This window comes from Hemicordylus capensis, chromosome 2 (assembly GCF_027244095.1).
Source record: "Hemicordylus capensis ecotype Gifberg chromosome 2, rHemCap1.1.pri, whole genome shotgun sequence".
NCBI lineage: Eukaryota > Metazoa > Chordata > Lepidosauria > Squamata > Cordylidae > Hemicordylus > Hemicordylus capensis.
The window spans coordinates 124892128-124919804 of record NC_069658.1 but is presented as its reverse complement, the minus strand read 5'-3'; the positions used below and the strand labels follow the sequence as shown (position 1 = coordinate 124919804).

The 27677-nt window shown below is 45.1% G+C and overlaps 1 long non-coding RNA gene across 2 annotated transcripts in view; it reads left to right on the top strand.

Moving 5' to 3' along the window:
• The first annotated feature begins 18012 nt into the window (after positions 1–18012).
• The window catches only part of LOC128342417 (uncharacterized), a 30793-nt gene continuing 21128 nt past the window's right edge, over positions 18013–27677 (top strand). For both annotated transcript variants that reach the window (XR_008314968.1, XR_008314969.1), the window contains exon 1: positions 18013–18133. This is a non-coding gene — a long non-coding RNA (uncharacterized LOC128342417). The remainder of the gene's footprint in view (positions 18134–27677) is intronic.

The following is a 27677-nucleotide window of genomic DNA, read 5'->3' as shown; positions in this document are numbered from 1 at the left end:
ACCATTGCCATCTCCCACCCAGTATGAGATGATGTCTTTCAGCATCTTTCTATATCGCTGCTGCCCAATATAGGTGTTTCCCATAGTCTGGGAAACATACCAGTGGGGATTCGAACTGGCAACCTCTCTAGGCAAGTTGCTTATGGTGCAAAAATATCTCAGCCTGGAGAGTCACTCTACCATGGTGTCCTCTCTCCTATGGTCTCCTCTCTCATCTGCTAAGATAAGACCCATCACACCCTTTGGGGGCACATAGGTAGGAGGGGGTGCATGACCTAAGTTTGTCAACGGTCCCGTGAAACCTTGGGCCAGCCCCATTAACCAATCTAGGTTACTGTTAACTCAGAGCTTTGAGAGATGAATCCCATGTGTTCAGAGGCAGCATACAAGAAACGAGGGAGCAGCACCCTTCCCCACTGATTTCAAACAACATCTGATTATTAATTAGATGATCTTACTATAAGAAATTAAATGAGTCTGTTGGCAAAAAGAAGAGTGACTTTAAAGACATTTAACAACATATTTTCACCATTAAACATATTGAGGCCATTCACACAATCAAAAATTGTGTTCTACCAGGGTTTGGGAGCTGTGTGTGCTCCCAATTCTCAGTTGTATGAAAGCAAGGCATAGAGATGTGCATGAATCAGTTTTTTGTAATTCAATAATCGAATCAGCCAGATTTGATTCAATCTCGAATCTTGCCCCCTCGAATCAGCCTGGATTAAATTTAAATTAGATTCAAGTTGATTTGAATTCAAATCAATTTGGGGGAAATTTAAAGGGTCAGGGGGCACCAGAATGGGTAGGGTGGTAGTGCCCAATGGGTGACAACTACCTAACCCTAACCCCAAAGGAATTGGGCAAAGGGGTTATTTTTAAAGGAATTTTTGAATTTGGAGTGGGATTTCCCCCCCATAGGGAATAATGGGATTCAAAGCAGTCCGAATATTCCCAGTTACAAGGTGGTCCAAAGTGGGTTGGGCGTAGAGCACATTGAGTGCTAACTACCCGCCAACCTGCAAGCCAGTGGGGCACTCAGTTCTTGTTTTTCTTAAGGAATATTTGAAGTGCATAGACACTTTGGTGTGTTATGCCGTTTTATCATGATGAATCTCTATGAAGATTCATTACACACCAAAGAGTCTAAAAACTCAAAAATACCTTAAAAATAAAATAAAATGAGTGCCCCACTGGCTTGCAGGTCAGGGGGGAGTTAGCACCATGCCATGTGCCAACAACTCCCCCAACCCATAGGTCAAGCTGAACCAACCAAGCCAGTTTGGGTTCAGTTTGAGGGTGGTCGGGTGTGTGTGATAAAACTGAGTTTTAAAAGTAAATATTTACAACTACTGAGGTCTGTGACAGACTCGGGGTGGGGGTTGGGTGCTCCAGCAGCTGTGGGGGTTGGGGGTTTCCAGCAGCTCCTCTCCCCTACTGACCTCCCCCCGAGTCTCCATGGGCTGACCTTCTGGGCATGTGCAGCCCCAATGTACTTCCTCCTTGCCTTGTAATCTTAAAGGGCACCACCCTTCTCACTGATAGAGAAGGCTGGGCTTGACATCGAGTTGGCCTGTTTTGATCAGTCTGAGTTTGAACTGGCCCAACCCCTGGTTTGAAGAACTGGCTTGCGGAGCGGCTCAACTATACTTGTAAATAGGAATCCTTGATGCACTGAAGCCATTTTCATGACCTCCACACATGCGCAGAGGCCAGAGCCTTCGGGTTGAGCTGGTACCCCTATCCCAGAGGCATCTGGTGGGCCACTGTGTGAAACAAGATGCTGGACTAGATAGGCCATGGGCCTGATCCAGCTGGGCTGTTCTTATGATCCAGCTTGGCTTTTCTAATGTCTTATTGGGAGACATTATGAAGAAGCAAGCATCTCATATCTACTAGTTATTTATTTCATATGCATCCTGACATTCTGCCATGAAATTCAAGCCAGTGTGCATAGATTTCCCAGACAGTGCCTTGTCCAGTGATGTGGATAAACCACTGAGATAAAGGATTTTCTTTCAGTTTCAATTTCTCCTTGGAGGAAGCCTGATATTCTTTCAAATGTAACTTTGGATAAATTTGGGTCCCAACCCTAAGAGGCTTTGATCAGGCCCAGACCTGCTTAGCTTCTGAGAGTCTGCTGCATCATGTGCTGCATCATGATGTGGGACCGGCATTTTGCTTACTTTATTATTTCAATGTAGAACAATCTACCTCTTCTTATGTGGAGATGGAAAACTGAACCAGTTATGTAAGTCTAGCAGGGAAAGGTGGGGGGAAGCATCTGGGAAGATAGTTCATGTGTCAGCATTCATCTCTATCTTATTTTGTATGCTGGTGGCTTTTTAAAAAAGCCTTAAAAATAGGACGGGGTGGTTCTGATGTGGTGGGGTACTCAAGGGAATACTAAGGGCTGTCAAATTGACGTTTCAAATGTTGGCTTCTCTGACTTCCACTGTAAACCCTATAAATGCTTCTTTGTGCAATCCCAGGCCAGGTTTTAAACAATGTAGTAGTTCCTATCCTAAATATTATTGTTCATCAGATATGCAACATTTGCTTTAGTGGCAATGGAATGGTGAAATAATTTCTTTCCCTTCATTAGTCTAAAATCCCAGTGACTTTTTTCTTACATCATTTCACACTTGGAAAGTTGCTGCTGAGCACCAATTTAAATATTACAGTCCTCATGGGGAAGCCACTGAAAGAGCCCTGTCAGTGACTGGTGCTAGCATGGGCATTATGCCCACAAGTGTGCCAATGGTGCTTTCCATTGTTACAACAGTCATATGGACTGACTCCACATGTGGATGTAATATTTCATTGGCCCTGAATTTCTATGTGTAGAAACCAAGCCTGGGGTCACTCAGTTCAGTTCAAAGTTTATCACCTGGGGTCAGAAACACCTGCAATTCATTGGTTCTGATGTTACTGCTGGGGTCAATGTGGGGGTTGGAACCCCTGCCACTTTCATGGGGGTGTTGTATGGCTCATGAAAGTTGCAGGAAAACCTGAGAAGGCGAGATTACCAAAGGCAATGACAATTACTTAATTTTTAAAGCATTGAGTAATCTTTGATAGAAGTATGCAACTCCGCCGGCAGCAGATGAGCTGCTTGTCTCCCTGCCGGCACCATTTTCTTTCCTGGGATGCACAAGGAAGAGATGCATCATACCATGTGACATGTCCTTCCCCATTGCATTCTAGCAAGGAGAATAGCATCAGTGGAGAGACAGGCAGCATTGCTGCTGCTGCTGCACACTTTTACCAAAGAGCTCTTTATGCTGAAAAAATCAAGACCACTGCCCTCTCTGTAAGCTCTCCTACCACCCTTGACATCAGGACTGGAATGGGGAGGGCACAGCAGCACAGTCTTTGAAAGCCTCTGAGAAATGGCACTGGTCTCATAGAAATTCACTTGGCTTTTCTTGACATTCTCAGAAGTTTGCTTTGGGAGGAATCTTGAAATTTTCACTTCGTAATTTTTGTGCCAAACTTAATTCCTACTACATTCATGACACTGGATGTATTCAGATGCAGTGCAGAACCATGTCTGATTTTACCCAAGCTTCATAAAGCAAACGGAGATTCACTCAGAAGACAATCAACAACAATGTGGTTTGTTTTGTGTCTGCGGCTGCCAGTGGTTTCTTCAGCCCCACCCTTCACCCCGTCTTCCCAGACACAATCCAAGAGTTTCCAGCCTGCCCGACTCCTGGCAATGCTTGACCCTGTCAGTCCCTACCCTACCATTGGTCACCAGCTTGGCATAGGAGTGGAAAAGCTGCATGACCTGCTTTGGCTCTTTTCCCTGTCCTCAGCTGCTCTCAGATGGCTGCCTGGTGTGGCTATGCAAAGAGAGCAGCCCGGAACATTTTTGGAATAGTTTTGTAGAGGGAATCTGAGCTGAAATGCTTGTGGTCTGTCCATTTAAAATGGCCAAAACTGCCCAGAAAGGAGGGTTAACTATCCCTTCCCCTACCTCCCTGCATTCCATAGCTTAGTCCTGGCAGAATAAGGTGCCAATCTCCTTTCACCATGGAGGTGGTGGGAGCATGGCTTTTCAAAAATGGTTACCACCACCTCCATCCCCCTCACAGGGAAGGGGGCTTATTGTTTGCCCAGTCATCCACCTGGACATTCCACCCCCACCCCCTCATCCTCAGTCCCTCCTTCTCCCCATACCCTTCTAATGTAAACCACCCTGAGTCATTTTTGGAAGGGCAGTATAAAAATCAATCAATCAATCAATCAATCAATCAATCAATTAATCAATACCACCCCCCACTTCACATGCATGGAAGAAACACACAATTCACAGACATATCAAAAACAGTGATGAACTTTACTATAACAAAAAGATGAAATACACTCATAGATAATGATGCGCCAGATTAGAAGGAAAGGATGATGCTGCCCAATGGCACCCCAACACAAACAGCTGTTCATGGCTTGTTTTCAGCACCTGTGGCTACCTTTCTCTCCCTACAATATGGGTCCCGTGCTGTCCTTTGGGTCTCACTGTCAATCCCCTGGCCCAGTCCTTTGCCCAGCATGCAATGCATGTGGGACGGTTGCTCTAAGAGGGTGGCTGTTGTGGAGGGGGATGGGAGTGGTGATTTCAGTAGTTGCTAGCAGACTTTGTCCGAATGCACGTTTGGAGGCGAAACCATGGAAAGGAATCAGCCACCTAGAGTGGTTGCATTTCTCAGCTGTTTCTTGGCTGGTTTGTGCTGTTGTCTCTGTGTGTGGTGCGGAGGCTCCTGCAACAAGCTGAGAATAAACCAACAGGGTAGGTTTGGACACAATGTGATAGTGAATTGAAGCATGGTTGAACAAGTCTCAGTCAGTCAATCATGTTTATTACAGCCATAGCCAGAATTAAAAAACAAAAAAGCAGGAGTAGATAGTACAGCTAAATATAATACACGCAATAATACTTAAAATGTATTAATAAAAATTAAAGCAAGACTATCATCTGGCACCGAAGTCTAGAAGCTAAGAACTCAGCTACATTATTGGGGACCTGAAATTTCTTATCTGATAAAAGAAACAATACATAAAATACTAACAAACAAGTCTACTTCCCACCTTGGTTACAAATCTTGGTTTTTTGGCCAAATTGAACCTTGGTTGAATTAGAGGGCTATGATTGGATGAAAAAACAAACTGAGAAAGCTCAAACTGAACTGACGTTCAGCGTTGTGTCTGAATGCACCCAGTGTCTTCTTTTCTCCAACTGATGGACATATAAGGCTCTCTAGGTTTTCCTTCATTGTGAGGAAAGGAGGGGATCAGGATCTTGTGACTTTTGCTCTGTTTATTGATTTTTGTGTTTAAATACATTGTTTTATTCAAAAGTAGAAGTCAGGGCAAAATTAGTAGGGAGCAACAACCTGGCAGAAAATGCTTGGAAGATTACAGCAGCAAGATTACCCAGTAGTGTGAGCATTTTGAAAGGATACAGGGGTGTAACTGTAATAGGGCAAGGGGAGACAGTTGTCTGGGGCCCACTGCCTTGGGGACCCCCCCAAGGCAAGTCACATGACTGACTCCACGAGCTGCACACCCGCCCAGGCTTCCTTCAGTTGTATTCATTCTCCAAAATTGATGTGTGTGTTAAGACCTGGAGCTACCAGAACAGCATGTCTTTTTCTAGTACCATTAAATGACTTACATCGTCCAAAATCTTGTCTCTGGGCCCACTACAACCTTGCTACACCCCAGAAAGGATATATAACTGAAGTGCCACCTCTTGAACTGTGTGCTTTACTACTTTATTTTATGTTAACTTTTGTATACTTTTCCTCTAAGGATATTGGATCTGAGATACTGTCATGTTCTGGCTTCAGACAGGAACCACAAAGGCAAGTTAAACTCACCGGGGCAGTAGACATGATTGCTCCCAAGTGTCCTCTCTGACCCGCTTCAAAATTGGCCCTTTGGTATACGGAAGAACTATGGGGGCTGAAGCAGCAAGGTGGATGACTGGAACACAAGTGGAGGAAGATGACACGAATCCGACAGATTACAACATAGAACACATTTTAAGATCTATGCTCTGGCAATACGGGTGGCAAAGAAGCTATTTTTTTTCAGCCTGTATTGCATCTGCAAGTTCATATCCAGCAGAGTTGTTCAGGGTTGTGAGAGGGCTAATAAGTGCCCCTCCTTCCTTGAATCAGAATTTGGAACCATCTATTACCTGCCATGACACATTTAATGAGGTTTTTTGTGGATAAAATCTCTCATATTCAGGCCAACTTGGATTTAGACCCCACAATTACTGCATTGTCTGAATCGGAGGTGTCCAGTGACTCCTCTTATGTGGCCAGGCTGGATCAGTTTCAGTGTGTGACTCATGAGGATGTGGACAAGCTGCTTGGAGCGGTGTGGCCTACCACCTGTTTTCTTGACTCTTGCCTGACATGGCTAATACTATCTGGCAGGAAGCTTGTTGAAGAAGGCCTAGTAGAGATCATAAATGCTTCTCTGAGGAATGGCAGGATGCCTCCTTGCCTTAAGGAGGCAATTATTAAACCACTTCTGAAGAAGCCTGTCGGATTTCTCAGAGTTGAGCAACTATAGGCCTATCTACAATCTTCAATGGATGGCAAGGTAATTGAGATTGTGGTGGCCTCCCAACTCCAGGCAGTCTTTGATTAAACTGATTATGTAGAACTGTTTCAGACTGGCTTTCGGGTGGAGACTGCCTTGGTCAGCCTGATGGATGATCTCCAATTGGAAATCGGCAGAGGAATTGTGACTCTGTTGGACCTTTTGAACCTCTCAGCGGCTTTCGATACTATTGACCATAGTATCTTTCTGGAGCATCTGAGGGGGTTGGGGGTGGGAGGCACTGCTATGCAGTGGTTCCACTCTTACATCTCAGGCAGATTCCAGATGGTGTCCCTCAGGGACTGTTGTTCATAATCTTATATTAGTAGTACACCACATTTTCTCACATGTGGGAAAGCTTCTGGGCATGTGCAGTCCCAGTGCACTTCCTCCTTGCCCTGGGATTTTAAATGGCACACCCTTCTCATTGACAGAGAGATTGCAGAAGTACCCATGCAGATGAAACCCACTGGCTGATAGGGATGTGTGAGCCGGCTTTCTTTGAGCTGAGTTCCACATCGAGCCAGCCTGGTTTAACCAGTCTGAGTTTGAACTGGACCAGCCCCTGATTTGAAGAACTGGCTTGTGGCCTGGCTTGGGTATACTTGTAAAGGGAATCCCTTTACAAGTATACCCAAGATAGGAGAGCTGGTTTTGTGGAAGCAAGCATGACTTGTCCCCTTAGCTAAGCAGAGTCTGCCCTGGTTGCACATGAATGACAAACTTGATGTGTGAACACTGTAAGATATTCCCTTAAGGGGATGGAGCCACTCTGGGGAGAGCATCTAGGTTCCAAGTTCCCTCCCTGGAATCTCCAAAATAGGGCTGAGAGAGATTCCTCTCTAAACCTTGGAGAGGTCACTGCCAGTCTGTGTAGACAATACTGAGCTAGATGGACCTATGGTCTGACTCAGTATATGGCAGCTTCCTATGTTCCTATGAGAGGCCCGAACTGGGCAGCAGCTGGCCAGGGCTGTGATTTGGGAGGCTGGTGGGGGGCTTGGAGGAGCCCCCACCATGGCCCCGCCACCTCTGGTGCTTCACTGCTGCCGCCTCACTGCCCACCTATGCCACCTATCCCGCAGCCTCCGCTAAAAGCACAGAGGTCGCTTTCTCTCACCACCACCACCACCCTGCCAATTTAGGTTTGGGATGCCCCCTTTACTTGTAAAGGGGAATCCTCAAGGATTCCCTTTTACAAGCATAACCAAGCTGGTCTGCAAGCTGGTTCAGCCTGGCTTGACCAGAACTGGACCAGGTTAGGTTGGCTCAAATCCAGTCTGGATTTGAACCAAGCCAGCCCAACCGGTTCCATGCATATCTCTACTGGCTGACATGATGTGCAGTGTTACATAGCTATAATGTTGCACCCCTGGGCTGTTGCATAGTTGGAAGGCAGGCCTGATGCTCTTAAGAATGGGCAGCTGTGCAAGCAGTGCTACCACATTTTCCTCTGTTCACAACACTAGCATTGGTACAGGGTCATCAAGGCAGAAATGTGAACAAAATGAAGGAGAAATGCAAATCCTTGAATGTAGGTGGTGGATCATGTTGCACAATATGTCTCAGGGCCATACAAGTATTTTCTGATTGACAGGGTGTGGGTTAGCAGTCCACCATTCAAAGGCATATCCTCCAACATTTCACTGATCAAAACACCTGTAGCATTTCATTTCGCTTTCCACAGCTCATTGCCCAAGCCTCCTAACTGTGGTGTTCCTAATGAATCTATCCAGGCCAGCTCTTGAATAATGCTTTAGGTTAGTTACAACTTAGTCCAGTCCTAGTCTGAGGGCACAGCAGACAAACCACAAGCAAGAGAACAGGACTCCTTGCTGTACAATTATTGACTTGCTGTACAACATACTTTCTTCATTAAATTACTAATGTTGTTAATTGCATTTCACTGCCTGATCTGCCTGTTTTACAATTCTTCATTCTCTGGATTTTACACTGACCACCTTCTGTGGTGTGTGTGTTGGTGTAAACTAAGAATCAAATAGATATCACACCTTGCTGAAGGCACTAGTTTTCCTAATGTATTCATTTAGCCTGCAAAAGCCAGACTTCTGTTGATCAAGAAAGGCTTAATTGCCCTAAAGCGGACTATCAACAGTTCAGAATAGATTTGAATGGCAAGTGGCAGACTGCACAGCAACCTAGTGTTCATGCACATGAATTCACATGCTTAGCACTAGAGACAAGATGCATCCACTGCCCACTCCAAAATGTAACTTCTAAAGACTCAGGAGGGAGCGAAACCCTCAGGAATGACAACTCTAACAACTCACACTAAAACAAGGCATCCCAAAAAGAGGACAAAATGGGGACAGTAATTTCCTAGGAAGTGGGACGGGGCCAGAACACAAGGATGGTCCTTCATAAATAGGGGCAGCTGGAACATACACTCTAGAGTGTCTTTCTTCATTACTTCACCAGTGTTGATCTGAATGGAGAGCTTGAGGTTTTATTCGGGGTGGAGGCAGTGCGGGGAAGCAGCAAGCACAGATGATTTAAATCGAAATAGATGGCAAGCAAGAGTGGCATGGTGAAGTGACTGATTGTGGCCTACCTTTGCACAGTCACTTCAAATCTCTCTGATGGATCCAGTCTGCTTGAAAACAGTGCAGTGCTTCCAACATGACAGGCATATAGTGAGGGAAGAAGGACTGACATGATCAGGAGCACTTAGAGGGAGTGCAAACTACCAATACACTGTCAAGTGCTAAAGCCAATTACAGTCTAGATTTTAAGTAGATCATAAATCATAACTGATTCAACATTCCAGCATTCTCTCCATACAGACATCCCTGCAATTGGCCAACACTTTGGCTAGGGGAAAATGTGTTAGATCCCTTCAGTGATCAACTGGTGCATCCCCCACTAGTTTTGATGCCTAATTTTTTTTAATCCTGTGCCTTGGAGGGCTTCAGTCACATGTTTTATTTCATATACGATCCTGTTGCATGGAGAGTACTTGTGATGTCTTCTGCTCTAATGGTTCCTAATTGTTCCAAACCAGCTTTCATCTTTCAGTGAATATCAGCTTCTAGTCCTGTCAATATACTGGGGAAAATAAGTTTTAAATCTGGTCTTTAAGGGGTTGCCAACTAGGGATGTGCGAAACGTTTTGGGTACATAACGATCTCTACCCAAAACAGTGAATTTCGGGTGATTTGGATCCGAACCGAAGCAGCCCGACAATTTCCGAATAATTTCAGATCCGAAACTAATCACCCCTGTTTCGGATCCGAAATATTCAGATGTTTCAGACCTCCATTTTGTGGCCTTCTTCCCCCCCCCCCTCCATTTGGAGCAATGACGTCTATTTGAATTTCCCTCCTTTTTGCCTCCAATTGACTTCAATGAAAAAAGGTCTGATGTGGCGTCTGCTCGAATTTCAGATCCCAGGGGCAAAATAGTGGGGTGTGGTGGTAGTGCCTAATGGGTGGAGGCTACCACCCCAATTGCAGAGGGATTGGGCAAAGGGCTGATTTTTGGTGAATTTTTGAAGTTTTAGTGTCTTTGGGGCAGATTGGGGGCATAACGTGGGATCTGGGACAAAAGACTGGGGTGCAGTGGTAGTGCCTTATGGGTAGAGGCTACCACCCCAATTTCAGAGTGATTGGGCAGAGGGCTGATTTTTGGTGAATTTCTGAGGTTTACGCGTCTTTAAGGTTTCCCCCCATTAAGTATAATGAAGGGTGTAACGCTTCACGTCAGGGGAAAAGGAGTGGCCTAGAGCGGTGTGGGGGTGGTGGTAGTGCCGGGTAGGGGCAAGGAAGCTACCTGAATTTTTTCAAAGGATTTGGGCAGAGGGCTGATTTTTGGTGAATTGTTGAAGTTTACGCGTCTTTAAGGTTTTTCCTCATAAGGTAATTTATGGAGCTTTCAGCAGCCCCATAAGTGCACTTGGGGGGTGCTGGGGTGGCGCAGAGCGAGTGGTGGTGTAGTGCACATAGGGTGCCAACCACCCCCATGGGTTTCTAACCCATGGCGTACAGGGTTCTGTTGTTTCTGAGGTATTCTGAGTGTAGATTCTATGATAGCAAATGAGATTTTCAATAAGACACCATGAATCCACTCTCATTTGCTATCATAGAATCCACACTCAGAACACCTCAGAAACAACAGAACCCTGTACGCCATGGGTTAGCAACCCATGGGGGTGGTTGGCACCCTATGTGCCATACACCACCACTCGCTCTGGGCCACCCCAGCACCCCACAAGTGCACTTATGGGGCTGCTGAAAGCTCCATTATAGCTTATGAGGAAAAACCTTAAAGACGCGTAAACTTCAACAATTCACCAAAAATCAGCCCTCTGCCCAAATCCTTTGAAAAAATTCAGGTAGCTTCCTTGCCCCTACCTGGCACTACCACCAACCCCACACTGCTCTAGGCCACCCCTTTGCCCCCGATGTGAAGCTATACATTTACTGACACCTCCATGCTTCTTTATGGAGAAAAACTTTAAAGACGCGTAAACTTCAAAAATCACTTAAAAATCAGCCCTTTGCCCAATTCCTTTCAAATAATTCTGATAGCTTCCTTGCCCACCCTAGAAACTACCACCCACCACACTCCACTCTACGACACCCCTTTCCCCCCGACGTGAAGCTATACATTTGCTGCAATCCTAATTATCCTCTATGAGGAATTCAAAAATACTTTAACAATTCACCAATAATCAGAGGAGTGTTCAATTTCCTTGGGGTTTTGTGGGTGATAGGCACCCCTGTCTGTCTACCACCCCTGTCTGTCTACCTGCTTTTGTGCCCCTAGGTGCTCCACAATAGGGGATATGGACTGGTTCTGGTCCCATTATACTCTATGAGAAAAATAATTAAAAATATTTCAAATATTCATTAAAAATCGTAGGACTGTCCCATTGCTTCAGGGCTTGGATGGTTGTTGGCACCCATGGGTGCTCCACAATAAGGTATAATGTCCTGGTTCGAGACCCATTATACTCTATGAGAAAAAAATAAAAATATTTTTCAAAAATTCATAAAAAATCGTACGAGTGTCCGATTGCTTTGGGGTTTGGGTGACAGGTACCCTTTGATGCCTGCTACCATCCTACCAATTTTGGGGTGTCTAAACCAGTCCAAACTGGTTTGAATTCGAACCAAACCAGGGGGTGGTTCGAACAAAACCAAAACCGAACCACCCCCTCCTGGTTCGAACCCGGTTCGAATCTGAACCGAACCGGTTTTGTGCACATCACTAGAGTGAAGGGACTCTCCTGATTTTCCCTTTAAGCTTTCTTTTCACCATACTCCTCATTTTGGAGAAGTTTCCTCTTCTGAAATTCAAAATGTCTGTGTTGGACGTCCTTGGTTATTCTCTTCCCGCATGTATGCTGAATTTGATGGCACTATGGTCACTGTTGCCTAAAGGCTCAATGACACTGATATCTTGCACCAGGTCCTGGGTGCCACTCAGGATTAAGTCCAATGTTGCCTTCTCTCTGGTTGGTTCCAATACCAACTGTTCTAGGGCACAGTCATTCAGCGTAACTAGAAATTTGACCTCTCTGTCATAACCTGACTGTAAATTTACCCAGCCTGTGTGTAGATAATTGAAGTCACCCATTATTACTGCCTTGCCTCTCCTTGACGCCTCCCTGATTTCCTCCTTAAACTCCCTGTCACTGTCAGCATTTTGATCCGGAGTGCGGTAGCACGTCCCCAGTAGCACATTTCCTTTCAAGGCTTGTATTGTCCCCCCAGGGTTTCTGTGGACGACTCTGGTCCTCCTAGGTTTTCTACCTTGTTAGATTCTATCCCTTCGTTAACATATAGTGCTACTCCACCTCCAAGGTGCCCCTCCCTGTCCTTTCTATAGAGTTTATATCCAGGGATAACAGTGTCCCACTGGTTCTCACTGTTAAACCATGTTTCTGTTATGCCCACTATATCTATTTCTGTGTTAGCAACCAAGCACTCCAGCTCACCCATCTTGGCTCGGAGGCTTCTGGCATTGGCATATAAGCACCTATATGCTGAATCTCTCTCCTGATATATGCTATCTTTCTTTTGACCCTTTGACCAGCTGGCACAGGGTCCTGTCTGCTCTTTATGCGGTTCTGCTCTGTCCCCTTCTGTTTTATCTGAATCCTTTGCACCCTCACACTTTAAAGGATGGCATTTGCCAAACTGGATACTGCCCAGCTCCTATTGACTATTCCCCAGGCTTCATTTTAAAAGCTGCTCTGCAACCTTTTTGATTTTAAGCGCCAGCAGTCTGGTTCCATCTTGGTTCATGTGCAGCCCATCCCTTTTGTACAGGCCTTGCTTGCCCCAAAATGTATCCCAGTGCCTAAGAAATCTAAACCCCTCCTCCCGGCACCAACTTGTCATCCGCACATTTTATCCCCTCAGCTCTGCCTGTCTCACTGTACCTGCGTGTGGAACAGGTAGCATTTCTGAGAATGCTACCTTGTGGGTCCTGGACTTCAACACGTTACCTATCCGCCTAAATTTGGCTTCCAGGACCTCCCAACTACATTTCCCCACAACGTTGGTGCCAACGTGCACCACGACAGCTGTCTCTTCCCCAGCACTGCCTAACAGTCTATCTAGATGCTGTGTGAACCTTCTCACCAGGCAGGTAATTCACCGTGCAGTCAACACGTGGGTCACAAATCCATACCTCTATACTTCTAATGATCAAATCACCCACTACAAGGAGGCCCCCACCCCCCGGAGGCATATCCCCTGTGCAAGAGGATATGGGCTCATCATCCATGGAAGGGGTGCCTTCTAAAGGAGTATTTCCTGCTTCCTCAGAACAATGTCCTCCTTGCCCGAGACCTTCATTCTTCCTGACAGCAGAGGAACTATCAGCCCTGGAGTGGGATGCCTCTACCACATCCCTGAAGGTCTCGTCCACATCCCTCCCTGTCTCTCTGAGCTTCTTCAGATCTGCCAACTTGGTCTCAAGGGAATGGATTTGTTCTCTGAGATCCAGGAGCTCCTTGCACCGAGCTCACACCCATGACTTCTGCCAATGGGGCAAGTAGGAACTCTGTGCAATACACTGGGAAGTGCCCCCTCCCCTATTGACTTTCTATCTTCATACTGGTTGTTGTTGTTGTTGTTGTTTTGGCTGTTTACAGTATTTTGAGATATTTTATTGGAAGGATAGGTCTCAGCTATAATGGTCAGCTATTTAACTGTCCAAACAGCCTTTCTCAAGAATTTGAGGGAGGGATTTGTACTTACCTTCTGTTCTCCACCAGGCTCCTTGTGATCACCGGGGCTTGTTCTAGGCTCCCCTGCACACTTCCCGCAAAACTCCTGCTAAACTCCAACGTCATGTTTGCTATCCCTGTTTGCTATGCTCTCAGGTCTTCACCTCCTCAAGCTGCTTCTGCTCTTCACAGAGTAGGCTTCCAACTGAGACACAAGATGTGGGTCAAAGGAATGTCAAAGGAATGTGGGGCCTCCCACAGCCCTAGCTGACTCCACCCCCTCCAGGCAGGGACAAACAAAAACACTGGAGTTTGCTAGCCCTGGCAAATCACACACACACACACACACGCACGCACGTGCTAGGACTCATCCCTTAAAGAGAAACCAACCCCTCAAAATCTCCCCTCCTCCTGTTAGTGTGAAGTGGGAAAAGGCTCGATGTTATTCTGTTTAGAAAAGCTTGCTCACCTCCTCTAGCTGCATCTGCTCTTTACAGAGTAGGCTTCCAATTCACTTTTTATATACCCTTGCTAACTTGGCAAAGAGGCAACTTTTAACGTGGTGATTCTCTTTATTTAGCAGGGGGAGAGTAACTGGCCCTATCCACCCCCAGCACAGTACCTTCAATGACTGTTGCTGGTGTTGATCTTATGTTTCTTTTAGATTGTGAGCCCTTTGGGGACAGGGATCCATCTTATTTATTTATTATTTCTCTGTGTAAACCGCCCTGAGACATTTTTGGAAGGGCGGTATAGAAATTGAATTATTATTATTATTATTATTATTATTATTATTATTATTATTATTAGGTGGAGGCAGGAAACAGGGCTCCATGTTGCTTGAACTCACAGGGAGCACACAAACACACACCCTTCTGAGAATGGTGTTTAAAATGCATATTTTTGCCATTCTTTAAACTTTTTTCCTAAGGTCCCTTTAGTAGTAAAAAGGCATCTGAGACCAGTAGTGTTTGTTTTTTTTAAAAACTTGGCTTGAGTTCAAATTTCCTCTAATCCAAGAAACTAATTAACTTTGGCCTAGGCTGTTATCATGAGAAGGCTAGGGCAGCCTAGCTTGAGCTAGGCTGCTTGTGTGGAGCATCAAGATCTGCAGGGATATCAGCACTCCCGTCCAGTCTAACCTTGCGCTCTCACCCAGCTCTTAGTTGAGGTTAAGGGAGCAGGCACTCCCTTAGCCCGGCTGCCGAGATTGTGTGTCTCCTTGCGATTCATGCACTTCAAAGAGACACAGAGACGGGCACCTAGAGTGCCCATCTGACGAGGGAATCCTGTCAATGCATCACACTTATGGCACAGTGCATTGTGGGACATCGGGAAGCCAGGATGCGTCATCCTGGGCTTCGGAGATCCACGCTGTGTGGTGCAGTGTGGACCATTTGGGATCACGGTCCTGTTCCCAGCAACTGGTTTGTGCTCTTCAGGGAGGGGGAGAGGTGATTTTGAGCAGCCTTCCCACCCCCCGCCCACCCAGTGTAATGGTTAATCCAACCCTAAAGTCCTTAAAAATACAACCGTTTTCCTCTAGAACTCTGCAAGCAAGAATATTAGATACGAATCGATGTTTCCTGCTGTCCTGTAATCATCTACATGCACAGAAAAGAAATCCTCATTAGCATTTCAGAACATTAACACAAGAAAGAAATTTCTTTTTCTTCCCAAGAGATAAATTTCAAACTCTCATTTTTTCACATTCCTTTAAAAAACCCTGCTCTACATAAATTGTAGAGGGTATTCTATGTAATCTGTATTGTTCAGAATAAGTGACTTGCATGTAATAATGTTGTACAGTAATTAGATGATATTTAATGTCAGCTTGCATTTAATGATGGTCCCTGAAAAATCAAATGACACCTTTTATCAAGGGTTGCACTGAAGTGTGAAACAGCTTTGCCAAAAGCTTTGTTTAAAGCTTACAACCCTAATTCATTAACCTAACTTGAAACAAACAAATAAATAAATGTTAACATCGTGAGAGATCCAAAAGGATCACTGTCATCATTATGGAGGGCAAAAGACTACAGTTTCTTGAAGTTCATGGCAAAATTCTATTGACTTTGTAAGCAGGCCAGAATGCTCTGTTGTCAGAGCAAATTTAAAGCCGGGGTGAGGGGAACATGGTGACCATATGCAACAGAAAAAAGGACTCTGGTTCCTTTAACAGTTGGGTCAAAGGCAGAGTTCCTGTATTGTTCACAATGGGGACAAAGAGAGGTTTTCAGCAATTGAAACTTTTCTCACCCAGGAATCAATTTCTTCTTCTATACAAACGTTAAAAGTATAGGAACTGTGTCCTCTTTTGTCCTCTATCATCATACAGAAGAAACATTATTTTTCCAAATCTCATGAAGGAAAAAAGTCTGTTACTCCATATTGATATATACCATACAGGAGGACCTTGATATTTGTGGGGATTCTGTTCCACAGTTGTACCACAAATATCAAGGCATTAAAGTCAATGTATTCGCCGGGGTTAGGTTCCCAGTCAGTCGAGAATGCTACAAAATTACCAGAACTTGGCCAATTTGGTGGTGGTGGGGGAGGAAGATGTGGGGGAGTTACTGCTTTGTGGGGGAGCTTCTGTGCTTTGCTTCTCCCCATAAGTTGAACTGTGCCGCCGGAATGCCCGAAAATCAGCCAAAAATAGCTGATTTTTCAAAAAAGACGGGAGCCATTTTGTGGCTCTGATGAATAAAACAGCAGCTGGAAATGACCTCTGTGGCCATTTCCAGTCACTTCCAACCCATGGATACATGAGGTCAACATGGTTTTTTTCCTTTTTCCTCTGTGTATGCTGAGGTCCAGTGTATGCTGAGGTCCAGCTTCTGCCTTCGAGAAGGAGGTATAGGGTCTTAAAGACCAGGACCAGCCGCTTGAGGAGTAGCTTCTACCCAAAAGCGGTCTCAGCTTTGAACGCAGCAAAACACAGCTTCTGAGGGGTTTTTTGTATTTAGTTTTTAGAGGTTTTTAGTGGGTTTTTAGTGGGTTGATGGGAGGGGGGGCGTATGGGTATGTGTTTAGATTATTCTTGTTAGGTCCTGTAGTAGTGGTTGTAGATTCTTTTCAATCTCGTTGTTCTGCACAGGACAATGACAATAAAGATCTATCTATCTATCTATCTATCTATCTATCTATCTATCTATCTATCTATCTATCTATTCCCCAAACGCAGATATGTGAATCTGTGGATAATGAATCAGTGGATAATGAGGTTCTACTGCATATTAAATAAAATAAGGATATGTAAACGTTAAAGAGTTTTGTTCAATTTTTGGTGGACATGTCCATTAGTACACTGACAAAATCCATGACAATGAAAATCATAATGGCAAATACCCTGAGTTACACTTTACAGCTGCACCTTTTGCTATATTTATACACCCTACATGTATTTATTTTTTATTATTAAATGTGTATCCCACCCTTCAAATATGGGCCAAACAAGATGTGACACTAATTATATTATTTAGCCCTGCGAGTTTTATTTAACATCAGCAACAGCTATGGAGACACAGATTCAAATCAGGATCATGACCTCAAGGGAGGGGACTTTGACTCTGCTGCGGTCACAGTCTGAATCAGGCCCCCTTTCCTGTCTTGCAAAAGCTGCGTGGGCATTATATTTTATTTATTTATTATTATTGTTGTTGTTGTTGTTGTTGTTATTATTATTTTATTTTATTAATTTCCAAAGAAACAAGATATATTAAACATGGAGGCTGGTCTCACGTGCAGCCTAACCAGACTAGGGGTGCCCAGCCTGGGTTAGTCTGCGAGTGAGAACTGCCGGGATCAGGCCCGATCTCAGTGGGCCAGCGTTGCCAAGCCTGGCTTTTAAGTCTGGCTGTTAGCCAAGGTTAGCACTCTCTTATCCCCAGCTACCTGCTCATGTGCAAGCCTAGGCTGCTTCAAGCCAGGCCACACAGAGAGATGGGTGCCTAGAGCAGGGCCGTCTTGCAACTGGGGCAATTGCCCCAAGCTCCGCGCTGGCACGGTCCTCACTCTTGGCACACTGCAGTGCAGCCTGCCCTCTTCTCTCCCCCAAACCCAGCCACTTATCTTTCCCTGCAGCCGATCTTTTGTGTCTGTGTGCAGCTTGAAAGGCTCTCAGGCAAGCTGCTAGAGTTCCGCTTCTCCCGCCTCTCAGCTGTTCATTGAGTGGGCGGGGCTTCTAGAGAGGCCTCCATGCATGCCTTGCTGAAGCCTGAAGCTGAGCAAGGAAGCAGGCAGACAGGCAGAGAGTGTCCCGCGCCAGATCTCTCTGCAGGCCCTCTGCCCAGCCCAGCTGTAGTAATGGAGGTATGATATTATTTCCTTTTTGTGGTCATCCCCCCGCCCCGTTGAATATTTAGAGACTGGCTTGCCATTCGGCTTTGGTATTGAGCAGAGATGTAGGGCAGGGTGGGAGGAATATGTATATTTAAATTGAAGTGTATTGGACAAATAGTTGGGTGTTGGTTTTTTTTAAACCATCCAAAAAGTCCTATAAGTGGTTTGTTTCATGGCAGAAAATTACAAAAACTTCAGGAACAATATATAATATTTATTTATTTATGAACACACTATGCTCAAGTTGATTTGTAACCCAGAAGGTCTGGGAATTGTGAAGCATCTGTTGTGCTTTTTATTTTTATTTCTTTAGAAATGCATTATATGTCCAGGGTGGTTGGACACGTCCAAAAACCTCACTCACACTATTTATGCTGTATGTCATCAATCAGTATGATTCTGTAATGATGTGAAATGTTAAGGAGGCCCCACACATGATGGTTCGCCCCCCGTCCTGCACCCCACTAGGGACGGCCCTGGCTTAGAGTGCCTGTCTCATGGCGGAATCCTCCAATGCAGCACATGTCTAGAGCACCAGCCTCAGATTGATCCACCTGCTCCACACTGCAAATAGCAGGGGTGATTGTGTGGGAGCATGCTCTGCACTCCCACCTTTGAGAAGCCTTCCCTCCACCTGGTATGTCTTGTGAATGGCCCCATGGATTTCATGTCACATCTAGTAGTTTGGCCCTCACAATTAATGTATGCTTTGACAAATGTTATGGTACGAAACGTGCTGCTGTGAATAGGAAAGTCCCTTGCCTGTGACCTTTGAGTAGGGATGGGCCTGGACCGGTCTGGAGGCCATTGTAAAGGCCTCCAGACGGACCGGTCCGGACCTTGGTGGTTCAGTTGGGGGGTAGCTTTAAGAGTGGCAGGAGGGTTTACTTACCCCTCCCGCTACTTTCCTGCTCTGGCGCCGTAATCTTCAGAGTAATTGGGGCGGCAGGATACCTCCCTGCCGCCCCTTCCCCGCTGCTGCTCTGCAAACCTCCCAGGAGTGCTTTGCGCGAGCGCACACACGTCAGAGACATGAAGCGCACGCACAACGTGCACACGCGCAAAGCACTCCTGGGAGGTTTGCAGAGCAGCAGCGGGGAAGGGGTGGCAGGGAGGTATCCTGCCGCCCCAATTACTCTGAAGATTACAGTGCCAGAGCGGGAAAGCAGCGGGAGGGGTAAGTAAACCCTCCCGCCGCTCTTAAAGCTACCCCCCACCCCAGTGCCGGACCGCAGTGTGGCGGTTCCGTGCACACCCCTACCTTTGAGCGCTGCTGCCAGCCAGAATAGACTGCATTGGTCCTAAGCAGAAGCTTTCAAACCGTGTTCCCAGGAAGATCTCCCCAGGATTGGATTTCCTCAGAACAAACTCCTCCTTTCATGTGTCATTTAAATCGGGATCCTCAACATGGGCCCCCAGATGTTAGTGGAACTTCAACTCCCATAATCCCAAGACCCAGTGCCCTTTGGTTGGGGATTATGGGAGCAGAAGTCCAATAACATCTGGGGGCCCAACGTTGAGGATCCCTGATTTAAATTACCCTTTTAAAAAAGAACAGGTAAATAGGGGTGTGTGTGTGTTTATAATTAATTTGAGCTATTGCTTGTTACAATCTGTATTTAGAGTTCACACATTTTATCATTTTGGAACATGATGTTCAACTCCATATGATGTGTTTTTACATTATTATTAATGTTCATAGATATAACTGCCTCTGGATCCTTTATTTTCTGAATCTTTACTAAGACCAACAGCGATGAAAGACAAACGTCCCTTAATGGCAGCTTGCCCATCATTACTAGTCCTGCTGTACAAGCAGCAGAAAGTCTTAGATGTGTCCTAGGACACTCAATCGGTTTCATGGAGCAATGGCAACCACTAAGAACAAGCCTGGCTCAAGCCCCGCTAGTGCTGGAAGTGTTGTGACAAGATGTGACCCTCCACCCCCCTGTGCAGTGTAATGTCCTCTTCAGTCTCCCCCCAACTACTCAAATCCAACCCTCCTCCACACTAGATGATATCCCCTTCATTGTTTTACTTGGTACAGCACTAGTTGCTACTGCTATTACTAGTTCCCCTACTTCTTTTCCTACAACCACTTTTGAAAAGGCAGGGGATGGAACATGGAGCAATAGGAAGTGTGTGGGGAACCTCATTGCACTGTCCCCTGCCTTGCTGAAATGCAGTGAGAATGGGACAGGAGGTGCTGGAGAAGGAGATGTGATGGCAATGACCAGACAACCGCCACTGATGCCATCACCGGCAGTTAGGGGCAGCTACCTGCCTACTGATCAGTAGAGGTGGTGAGGCAGGTGGAGGGCTGATGGGGGCAGCTCTGTTATGAGGCCTGTGTGAACATGCGTTAACTATCATGCTCCATGGCTATGTTTTGCTCAAAGTGAGGGAAATTAGCTTTAAATGAATGCAGATCAATTAACAGCAATCAACAGCAATATTACTCTTTAAATGCTGCAGGAAAGGTAGGTGGACACGTGACCTTGAAAACATAGAGTTGCTTTATTCATGGGTAATGGGGTACAAAAACTGAAAAGAGGCTGATTAATTGGGAAGCATGTTTACCAGATCTTACCGCTGGGAAGCGAAGGAGGTTTGATGGTGAAAGAAAGAGAAAGAGAAAAGCTGTTTGTCATATCTACCTGCTTCTAGCTAGGGTTCGTCTCTCCAGTTGGTTGGCTTAAGCATGAGGTGAGCAATGAGGTGCACTCAGGTAGCATGGGGTGCAAAACCCGGTGACGATTGCAGGGTGCAAAAGTGAGTGGTAAGAGCGCAAGATCACAATGGAGTGGCAAGAGTGGAGAAGGTGAAATGCCATTAGGGGTGGAGTGTATAGGCAAAAGCATGATTGAAGAGTTTCAGTGGAGAAGACTGATAAAGGGCCTCCTTGAGGAATTCTTGGTATTGTAGAAGTCTTGGACCAAATAAGGCATGACTATTGAGTACTGATTGGCAAAGAAATTGCAGAGGGTGAGCATATGAATAGAGATGGGAGGGGACCATTTGATGCTGAACTGGGTCACCTCGAACCGGGCAGTTTGGCGACTCGATCATGAACTGAACCATGCCTGGTTTGGGTGGATCAGTTTGGCATCAAAAGGATGGCTGGAGGGACGGCGAGAGAAGTAGTTCTTACTGGCCTGGCATGGCTGCTGGCGCTTCCACTTGCCGCCCTGGTGCAGCCCAAGTATGCAGCAATCCCTCTTTAGTAAGCCGCCCATACAGTGGTGGTGTGGTTCTGGCCTCCGCACATCCACAGAGGCCGGAACTGTGCTGTTTCTGTGGGGGGCAGCTTACTAAAGAGGGATCGCCGCACGCTTGGGCTGCACCAGGTGGGCGAGCGGTGGCACCAGCAGCCAGGCCGGTAAGAACTTTAAACTTCTTCTCTCCTTTGCCCACCAGCTGCCTTTTAGAGGATTCCCCCACTCCTTTGCTTGTAAAGGGGAATCCTTACTGGATTTCCCTTTAAAAGTATAGGGAAAGGAGCTTGGACCTCCAAACTGGTTTGGTCAAATGGACTGGACCAGCTAGTCACTTGGGGTGACAGGTGGTTTGGTTCAAATTTGATCCGAATTTGAACCAAACTGCAGTCAGGTGTTACTCTTTCAATTCTAATAGCAGTGAAGTTTTGTTTAGCCTTGAAACTTCTTATCATCATATATGGGAGGAAGAGAGCTTGCATTCCTTTCCCTTTGTCTTTACTATATTCTAATTAGGGTCTACCTTGCATTTCTCTCTGCCTATGCTCTGGTGCAGTCAAACATTCCCTTTAGTCTATTACAGTCATTTGCAAATGACCTGAAAGGCACCATAGGGGAAACTCTTGCCAGAACAACCTTTTCTCTGGAATGCAGGCACCGTTTTCCTTCCAAGCAAGCTGAGTAAAGAAAATGGCTTAGTGGCTAAGTTTGAGAGGTACACTGAAGCACCCCAAATGGTGTAGTGAGTGTGGCTAGTTAACAGCTAATCTGCTACCAGTGGCAACTGCCCCACTGGTTCTCTCATTAGCATGTAGACTTTGCTGAAGAGGCCTGGCAGGTACAAGTGTGGCCCAGAATGTACCCCAGAATGATTTTCAATGTGCAGGGATGTCATGGCAGATGTCTGAAGTGGGGGTTTCCTCAGGTGACAAATCAAACTGGAAAGGATTTCCTCAGGTTAGGAAGTTTGAAATCTACCAGGCTAGGGAATGGTGGCTTACATACTGCAGAAGGAGCTGCTGATCCAAGAGAGAGATGTGCCTCCTCCTAGTGAGCCACTGTAAAGCACATCTCCACAGTTTGCAGAGGCAAAGCTGCTCCATGAATACCAAACAATTCAAAAATGCAGTTGCAAAGGTGCTCCCATCATTCCCAATAGGAATGCATTTATGCAATGCTTAGTAGCCACAGAGCAGCCTCACAAGGAATGCACATCCCCCTCTCTTGGATTGGTGGCTCCCTGTGCAGTATAGGATCTTTTAAACATTATCCAAAAGCCTCACTGTAGCCATTAGGCTTGTGCGAGTTTAGACAATTTGGATTTGAATTTGCCAATATCAAAAAATTTGTATTCGTATTTGACAATATTATGCTGGGTATTATCAGTATGCTGATGATACCAAATCTATTTCTCCACCTACATATAATCAGAAGAAGGCATGACTTCCCTAAATGCCTGCCTTGAGGCGGTAATGGGCTGGATGAGGGATAACAAACTGAGACTGAATCCAGATAAGACAGGGGTACTTCTTGTGCGTTGTCAGAACTCCGAAGACGATTTTAATCTGCCCATTCTGGATGGGGTCCCACTTCCCTAGAAGGAACAGATATGCAGTATGGGAAGCTTCTGGATCTACACCTCTCCCTGTTGCCCCAGGTTGAGGCAGTGGTGAGAGGTGTTTTCTATCAGCTTTGGCTGATATGCCAGCTGCATCAATTTCTTGAGATGATCAACCTCAGAACAGCGGTACATATTCAGGTAACCTCTAGAATTGATGACTGCAATACACTCTGTGTGAAGCTGCCTTTGTACATAGTTGGGAAACTGCAGTTGGTACAAAATGCAGCAACCAGGTTGGTCTCTGGGGCTTCTCAAAGAGACCATATTACACCATAGAGCTACACCAGCTATCAATAGATTTCCAGGCAAAATACAAGGTGCTGGTTGTAACCTATAAAGCCATAAACAGCTAAGGCCCTGGGTATTTAAGAGAACATGTTCTTCCTCATGAACCCCACTGCCCATTGAGATCATCTGCAGAGGTCCATCTGCAATTGCCATCAGCTTGTCTGGTGGCCACGCAGGGCCAGGCCTTCTCTGTTGCTGCCCCGAATCTCTGGAATACACTCCCTGTTGAGATAAGAGCCTCCCTATCTGTGACGACTTTAAAAGTCTCTAAAGACTTTATCTTTTCACCCAAGTTTTTTAAATTTTAACTATGTTTTAAATTGCTGTAAGGTTTTTATTTTTGTGTTTTAACTTGTTTTATGTTGTAAACTGCCCAGAAACATAGGTTTGGGGTGGTATGTGGATTAGATAGAGAGATAGAGAGATAGATATCTGATCTGGATTTTATGGGCTCTGGCAATATTGGATATCAGATCGGATTTGGAATTCAAATCCAAATTCTGATTTAAATTTTGATTTTCCTCCATAGAGGTGAATGGGGAAAATTTTAAAAAATCACTGGGTATAAGCAATTAGTATTAGAACCTTAAAAATTGTGAGACATGTGGGTAAAGATGTCAGGCCCCTCTGTAGTAAATTTGAGGATAATTGATCAATCCCTTGATTTTTGGTGAATTCTTGGAATTTTTGGTAAACAAAATGGCTAAAAACGGTGAAATCTGGCTTGTTTTCAGCCAAAACATTACAAACAAATCTAGATCTGAAGCCCTCCCCATGACCATCATTCAACCCCATATGGGGGAACAAGGACATTCCTTATATTTTATATTAAATTTTGTCTTCCCCTTTGGAGAAGCACACAGTCAGTAAAAGTGAAAGTACTTTGAATGTTTCTGTGTTTGTGGTTAGAAAGAATTCCTGGCTTTCTTTTCTAGCCATTAAAGGATTACAAGGTGTTAAGTCCTTTTAATCCCTTTTAAAATCTCTGCCTGTTCTTGCAATGGGGAAGGGGGAAATTAATATAAAATCAAATTATTATTATTATTCTGCATGATCCCCACTGCACATTCCTCTTCTTCTGTGTGATCTGCACCGCACATTAAGGTCATCTGAAGAGGTCTGTCTCCAGCTACCACTGGTGCGTCTGGTGGCGACTCAGAGGCAGGCATTCTCTGTAGCTGCTCCCTGGACCGTGGAATGCACTCCCTGCAGAAATCCGCTATTTGAATTCTTTATTGGCCTTCAGGAAAGCCCTTAAAGCCTATCTGTTTGGTCTGGGCTTCCAGGGTTTTTAAATAGTTGTAACTGGTTTTAATGTTGTAACCTGGTTTTCAGGGTTTTTAAATTGTTCTGATTGTTTAATTGCTGTTTTATAATGTTTTAATAGTTAATTGTTGTTTTTTAATGCTGTTTTATAATTTCTGTTTTGTTAACTGGTTTTAATCGTTTTGTTTTAATTGTAAACCACCCTGAGCCATTTGGGAAGGGCAGTATGAAAATGGAATGAATGAATGAATAAATGTCATTTTTCCTCCACATGGGGGTGGAATGATAATCCAAGGAGAGGTTTCAAATCCAGAATTCTTTTGCAAAGTCCATTTTGCTAATTCCAAAATTCCAAAGTATTTCTGATATTAATTTTGATATTCTGGTATTAAATCTGACTTTACTGATTCAACTGTTGTTGTTTTTAAAAGGATTAGGATTTTACTGATTTTTACCAATTGGGCAATTTTGGATAAAATCTGAATTTGCACAGGCCTAGTAGTCAGGCATAGCAGGGTAAAGTGGGCAAGATGTCCACTCTCACAATTATGGATGTGCCCACCATCACAACGAAGGCTTTTCCCTATTCAAACAAGCCCTGTTGAAACCATGAGTGATGGGGAGCATGGGGATTGACGTGGCAGGGTGGGACTTCCACCATCTTTGCCCTGCTGTACACAGGGCTTTTGGATAACATCTGAATACAGATGTTATCCAAAAGCCCTGTGTACAGCAGGGCAAAGATGGAGGAAGTCCCACCCTGCCACGTCAATCCCCATGCTTGAGATGTTATCTTGCTGCACAGGAACATCCAGAGTAGGTCCAAATCAGACCACTACCTTATACAGTGCAGCAAGATAACATCTCAAGCCACTTTTGGTACTTGGCCACTCCTTTTCTGAACCCTGGAAAGCTTGTCAGAGAACCCTCCAGCATACTGAAACAAATGGAGAATTCCTCACCCATATCTTGCTGGTAATTAAGCATAGCATAAGGCTTAGAAAAGAATTTGCATTGCTGGCTGTCACTTTTACTTTACTATCCTTAGCTCTGGCCCCAAGTTTAGGCCTTTCCCAATTAGCATGCAACCATCATAGAATAAAGCAATTTAACTCGCTCAGGGATGCGTGATTACTAGTCGCTTTTCTATTAAAGGCTTCCCTTTTGATGTGGGGCTGACAGCTCCCTATTCTTGCCTCAGTGCTTCCTGTGTTGTGCCAGTAATGTTTTCCGACATTCCATCTCTTTTCAAAATAATCAGGCCCCTAGTTTTTCAATCCATCTGTTTTGACTCTTGACAAAGGCAAATATTCCTCAGGGGAGGTGGGGGCTGGGGGTGGAAGAGTGTGTGCACTTTTGCAACGACAAAAACTTTGTTTAAATAGCATGAATTAATCCCAAAGTGAAGCCAGTAAGTGACACAAAATTACTTGTTGTTATCATCAGCCATTAAACCTTGAAAGCTATTGCCTGGAAAAAAAAGAAAGAAAGAGGGGGGAAAGCACATTAAGCAACAGAAAGATGCTCCTAAATGCTGTGTGTATGTTTGCAAACCTATTCTGAGTCTTCCCTGGTGAATCTAAATAGCTATCTTGCCCCATCCATTCTTCTTCTCTGTAACTGGCAGTACAACTTGTGTTCTAGATATACAGGGAATCATTACCTCCCACCAATATATAAGCTACTTATGGCACATCCCTCTGGTTTTCCACTGGGCAACAGATTTGTGAAGATGTATGATTTTTTTTATGCCCACTACCCAAGCATAACTTTAGGATTTTTGCCATCCTGGCTCACTGCAGACACTCCCAATTTTTAACCATGGTTCAGAGACTGAAGGCTTGTGTACTCTCTTCCCTCTCCAGCAAAAAATCCTCTTCTGTTCCTGGTTTTAACTGTAGTTTAAGACCATACACAATTCAATGCTAACCATGGTTGTTGCTAATTAGTGTTTCATTTGCAGCCAATATAGAAACTGGTTTGTTCATCCATGCTTAAGAATATACCTTGAGCCCTGTTTAGAAATTACATACCAGAGTACAATGTTTGGGTACCCAGAGTTCCAGATCATGGGAAGTTCCAGGCACAATGGTTGACTTACAGATAAAGGAAGCACCAGCACTTCCAACAAAGTGGTGTTGCTGACCACGCAAATGGTGCCCATACATGTGCAGACACCATGTTCAACACATGCAGGTTCTTGGGATGAGTGCCACCACAGCAGGAAGCTACATGCGGCAGCAGAGCACAAGTAAGGACCTGCTCTCCTCCTTTTTAAAGATCCTGCTCACCATTCACTTGAACTGGTTCGATGCAGAACTGGTGACGAACTGGCACCAAACCAGTACATGAGCCTCAGTGCACGAACCTCAATTCATGCACATCCCTAATGTGCCAATGCGTTCTTGGCACATCCTTTAATTACATGTGAGGGATGCTCATTTGAATCACCCCTCTACATGTGCTTCAACAAGCTTCTGGGGTGCATATAGAGGGGCAATTCACCTGAAGTGGCCCCAAGTGTTGTTTCATGACTGTAAGCATTGGTACACAACCTGCAGGCCTACATGTCTTTGTTGCAGTCCTCCAGCTTGCTTCCCAAGGGCAACATTCCCCGTCAGTGGGTAGGATGTTCCATTGGAACATAGGAGGAAGCTGCCTACTGAGTCAGACTGTTGGTCCATCTAGAGCAGTGATTCTCAAACTTGGGTCCTCAGGTGTTATTGGACTTCAACTCCCATAATCCCCAACCAAAGGCCACTGAGGCTGGGGATTATGGGAGTTGAAGTCCAATAACACCTGAGGACCCAAGTTTGAGAATCCCTGATCTAGAGAACCATTGTCTACTAGGGGTGTGTGAATCAATTCGGGTACAAATTGATTTGTACCCAAATCTGGTGATTTGGAGACTGAACAAATCACCCCCTTGGTCCAATAGCTAGATTTGGATCCAAATCTAATCATGCCAGATTCAATTTGAATCGCTTCAAGATTTGGATTCCTCCTATTATTGCCCTCACCCACAGACAGTGAAGAGGAGAGGGAAGTTGGCAACCCTCCAGCAGAGGAAGAGGCACCCGAAGGGGAGAGCTCAACAGTCAGGCTGCAGGAGACAGCTGAGACA